We start from the raw sequence: 5,789 nt of genomic DNA on the forward strand, positions 1-5,789 counted from the left end.
AGGGCATGATTGTATTAATCTTGGGTTGTGATGTTCGTTTCCTTACATAGCTCTTATTTATCTATCATTTCTAACGTATTGCGCTGACAAGCCTTTTGATGGTTGTTTTGGTTTTCTTGATGCTCTATTTTTTCCGTCGGATCTTAATGCGGGTTCACCGGGGAAAACTCCGTTATGCGGGTTCTGTTTTTTCAATCTATGCCCTAGGTTTATTTCCCAGTGCATAGAGTTACTTCGAGGGGAATTTTTTAACGGTCTCTGTACCGGTATCCGGGATTTCTTATTGGATCTCTTATATCGGGATTTCAATCCGTAAACGGAGGATTTATGCTTTCGTCGCTAGGATTTTTCTCTCACTCTGTTTATATGCAGGTACCATGGGATCCTCTGATGCTCACCGGAACTTGGAGAAGGAGTTTGATTCTGCTGCTGTCACTACTGAGGTGCCTACCTCATTGTTCACTGGCCTTCAGGGTAACCCCACTTTCACTGTGCCACCGGGTTTTCAGGTTATCTCAGCCACACCGACAACAGGGTTGAATGTCAACGCCCAGAGGTTTGCTTTGGTAACACCGGGTTCTGATCTGCCAAGTCTGGCCCCAGCGTCTGGAGGAGGATCGATTAATTTCGGGCTGGCAGAGCAAATGATGGCCTTGCTCAGCTACGCCAACATGCGGCAGGCATTGGGAACTCCGATGATGTCTGTCATCCCTACTGTGGCTACCCCGGTTGGAGCAACCAATCCGCAGGGCACTAAGGCCCCACCTCCCACTGCCCAGGAGGCAAACATACTGGCAATCGACAAACAGGCTGTGATGCTTGGAGAAATGCAAGGGGACGCTGCTGACAGAGAACTAGCTATACCAGAGGGGAGCCGTGTTAGGCTTAACAGTGTTGTCAGGAGAGAACGGGTTGACGAGTCTGACAGTCAATCCGTCTCCCTTGTGTTTGAGGAAGAGAGACCGAAGGAGAAGGCACGGTTGAAAAAGCAAGTGTCACAGTTGAAACATCAACTTGAGAATCTGGAAGAATCGCTGAGGAAGAAATCCCGGAGGGAAGACAAGGAACAGAGATCTGAGCGGTCCTACAGAGCATAGAAGTCTCACCGCCCGGAAAAATCACGGTACACCGAAAGAGTAGAAGAAAGGGAGCTGGAGTTTTCCTCTGGCAGGCAAGGGCACCGGGCTCACAAACGTCATGACCGGGACATGCCAAGGGACAGAAGGGAGCAGGGAAGATATAAGGAAGACAAGAGGGCTAAGACTTCAAGGTTTTATCCTATCAACAACTGTAGTCCTTTCTCTGACGATATTTTGGCAGACACTTTACCTAGAAGCTACAAGCCCATCTCGCTGGATTATGATAGCACTACCGATCCGGAGGTGCACCTCAATCGGTTTGATGGGTTGGTTACGCTGCATATGTACACTGAGGGCATCAAGTGCCGTATCTTCTCAACTACTCTTACCGGACCAGCTCAGCTATAGTTTGGGACGCTTCCCCCGAATTCTATTTACTCTTTTGAAGATTTACAGACTCGCTTCCTACGACAGTTTGCGAGCTCGCGGAGGGTAGGGAAGTCAGCTCTCTCACTGATGGACATCAAGCAGGATCAGGGTGAGACACTGCGGGAGTACACAGCGAGGTTTAATCTTGCCGCTCTGGAAGTACCAGAGGCAGAATCACAAATCAAAAATTGCGCATATGTTCGAGGACTCAGGCCGGGGATCTTCTTTGACGAATTGCAAATCCGACCAGCAAGGGGATTTCGATGATATTATGGCAAGGTTGCCAGGTTACTTACAGTTAGAGGACGCCAAGATGGCAAGAAAAGTGGAAAATGATAAACATAAAGTCAAAAAGTCCGAGGAAGCACCCGAGAGACAGAGACATCAAGAAAGGGCCCCATTCAGAGGATTACCTCCGAGGGTACTGCCACCCCAGGGAGGAATGCCGTCCCATCAACAACGCACTGTGAATGAGGTTACGCGGTTTACTGAGTACACGCCCTTGAATAAACCACAAGATGAAATCTTCCATTTGATAAAAGACCAACCGTTCTTTCGGGCACCGGGAACCTATCGGAATGGGCCGCCCCAGGAGGGGTCTAATAACAAGTTATGTGAGTATCACAATTCTTTTGGACATTACACAAAATATTGCGGACATCTTAAGCACCAGTTGGAGTTATTGGTGCGCCAGGGATATCTCGACCAGTTCATTGACAGAGGAAATGAGGGCCAGAGACGGATGATCAGAAAGATCAAAGGGATCAGAGGGACCAGCGAGATCAGAGGGATCAGAGAAATAACCGGGATCAGCGACAAGAGCAGGGGAACAACAGAGATCGTAGGCTTGATGACAACCGGGATAATCGCAGAGAAGGGGCAGAGAGGCAAGCCCCTCCTCCACCATACAGAAGGGAAGTGCATATGATTTGCGGAGAGAATGGGACGCCCACATCAAATCGGGCTAAAAAACAAGTCATCAGAGCAGTAAAGTCAGGATATTACCACAAACAGGTCATGAAAATTACGAGTGCGGCAGAGGAGCCGGCGATCACTTTTGGAGCAGAGGATATACGTACACTAATGTACCCGCATGATGATGCGCTGGTCATCATGGCAGACATAGCAGGCTGCATGGTTCACCGTATCTTTGTTGACTCGGGTAGTGCCGTGAATATCTTGTACAAGGAATGCCTTCAAAACATGGGAATTGAAGTAAAGATTGAGCCAACGAATGCCCCTTTGTTTGGGTTCGGGGGAGAGATGGTCATGCCGTTAGGTTATGTGGAGTTGCCATTAATCCTTGGTAGTGCAGCCGCTAGCAGCCGAGCAAGGATGATACGATTTCTAGTTGTAGATTTGCCCAAACCGCGTACAATGTCATATTGGGACGGCCTGCCTTGACGGCGTTCAGGGCAGTAATCTCCATGTTTCATTTGAAAATGAAATTCCCCATCGAGGGGGGAAGAGTAGGGGAAGTTTGTGGGGATCAAACAGCGTCAAAAGCATGCCATGTCCAAATGCTTACACACTCATCGGGACAGAAAAGAGAAAGAATGACAGAGGGATCAGATGCACGAAAGAGGGGAAAGGTGGGCGAGGTGAATGCCTCGGCAGAGGAGCGTCAAGAGTTGGCGGATCTATTGAAAGACAGAGATTGTACAGAAAAAACTGCGTTGGTATCCACCAGCGATGTCTGCAACATGATCGAATTGTTCCCTGGAAAAGAAGGGTTTCAGACCAAAATTGGGTCTAACATGAGTGATCAAGTCAGAGACGAGCTCATTGTTTGCTTGCGCAGAAATGCGGATGTGTTCGCATTCAGCACCGCCGATTTGAAGGGAATCGACAGAAGGCTGGCAGAGCACTGCCTTAATGTGGATCCTAAAATCAAGCCAGTAAAACAACGAACAAGGAATTTTGGGGCCGAGAAGGATGCTGCAATAAGGGAGCAGGTTTATGGGCTGTTGGAAGCAGGGCACATCGTGGAGGTGCAATATCCAGAATGGATTTCAAACGCGGTGATGGTACCAAAGAAGACAAATACGTGGAGGATGTGCGTAGATTTCAGAGACCTGAACGCCGCTTGCCCGAAAGATCACTATCCTCTGCCGAGGATTGACCAGCTGGTGGATGCCACTTCGGGGTGTGCTTTACTATCCATGATGGATGCATACCAGGGATATCATCAGGTGAGGATGAATAGGGGAGACATCGCCAAAACGGCTTTTGCCGTTTGTTGTGGGGTATATGGATGGAAAAGTATGCCTTTTGGCCTAAAAAATGCAGGAGCTACGTATCAGCGAATGATGGGAAAAATATTCAAGGAACAGCTTACTAAGAATATCTCAGTGTACGTAGACGACATGCTTGTACGAAGCGTCAGGGCAGAGGATCATGTTTCTGATCTGGAGGAAATCTTCACGGTGGTAAGAGATCATCGGCTTATGTTGAATCCTGCGAAATGCACCTTTGGGGTCACAACAGGGAAGTTTTTGGGATATAAAGTCACGCCTGCCGGGATTGAGGTTAATGCAGAAAAGGTCAAAGCTATTATGGAAATGACACCGCCCAGAGGAATCAAGGAGGTGCAAACTCTGAACGGGCGCATCACTGCGCTGAGCAGGTTTATATCACGATCGGCAGAGCGTAGCATGCCATTTTTCAAAATCCTAAGGAAAGGAACCAAATTCTTGTGGACAGAGGAATGCCGAGCGGCATTTGAGGATCTTAAAGTGTATCTGGCCAAACTCCCGACTCTGACCAAGCCGGTACCAGGAGAAACACTATATTTGTACATAGCCGTGGGGGAAGAATCAGTTAGCTCGGTACTCATCAGAGAAGAGGGAAGTCTTCAGAGACCAATTTATTTTGTCAGCAGAATAGTTCAAGGGGCCGAGCTAAATTATACAGAGATTGAGAAGGCTGCTCTGGCAGTCATGGTTACGGCAAGAAAGTTGAGGCCCTATTTCCTTTCACATCGAGTGGTGGTGCGTACGTCTCTACCTTTCAAACAAGTGCTGGGCCGCCCGGATTTGTCAGGAAGAATGGTTAAATGGGCTGTGGAGCTTGGGGAGTATGATGTAGAGTACGAGCCGAGAACGGCGATTAAAGCACAAGCGTTAGCAGATTTCATACAAGAAACAACCCGTCGTCCCATACCAGAGTTCTGGGTGGCCTTTGTGGATGGATCGGTAACAAAAGAGGGATGTGGGATCGGGGTCTATATCACTTCACCGGGTTATGGGACATATCAATTTGCCATAAAGTTCACCTTCCGGTTGTCTAACAATGAAGCCGAGTATGAAGCAGTGGTCAGAGGGGCACACATTCTGTCAGAGCTCAAGGCCGAATGTGTCATCATCAAGACAGATTCCCAGCTGGTAGCTCAACAGTTCTCGGGAGGTTATAATGTCAAAGATCAGCGGATGAAAGCGTACCATTCCAAAATCAGCGAAATAAAAGAAAAGTTCATGGAATTTAAACTTGAGCAAATTTCCCGGGAAGAGAACACGAAAGCAGACTTACTGGCACGCATGGCTAGCGCTATAGAACAAACTTGGAGCGATGAGATTATTTTATTCTGTGATACCAGAGAGATGGAGACTTCGCAGGTTTTCTCAGTGGAGATCAGGGACGATTGGCGGGCTCCGATCATACACTTTCTCAAGACAGGGGAGCGGCTAGGCAGAGAATCAAATCAGAGGGCTCGCTATGAAAATTACTGCTTAATTAACGATCAGCTCTTCAAACGATCTTTCACTCAACCCTTGCTAAAATGTTTATCTCCAGAGGAGGCTAATTTTGCTTTGAAAGAAATTCATGCAGGTTGCTGTGGTGGGCATACAGGATTTCGAGATCTTGTACGTAAAATCATCCGGGCAGGGTTCTATTGGCCCCACATCAACAAGGAAGCCAGAGAATTCGTCCGTAAATGCGAAGCTTGCCAGAGGCATGCTGGGAGAATCAACATACCAGGGGAGCCTATGGGTGTCATGTACGCTGCATGTCCGTTTGACAAATGGGGCATCGATATAGTCGGGAAGTTGCCTACAGCACCTGGGGGGAAATGCTTTCTCCTCGTAGCAGTAAACTATTTTTCTAAATGGGTCGAGGCCGAGGCTGTGGGCAAGATTGATGAAGTTACAGTGGAACGCTTCATTTGGAGGAACATCTGTTGCAGATTCGGAGTACCGAGAATCATTGTGTCTGATAACGGGACTCAGTTCACAGGGCAGAGAATCGCGGATTTTTGTGACCGAATGGATATCACTCAGCGTT

The sequence above is a fragment of the Salvia miltiorrhiza genome, chromosome 5, assembly GCF_028751815.1.
Source record: "Salvia miltiorrhiza cultivar Shanhuang (shh) chromosome 5, IMPLAD_Smil_shh, whole genome shotgun sequence".
Lineage (NCBI taxonomy): Eukaryota > Viridiplantae > Streptophyta > Magnoliopsida > Lamiales > Lamiaceae > Salvia > Salvia miltiorrhiza.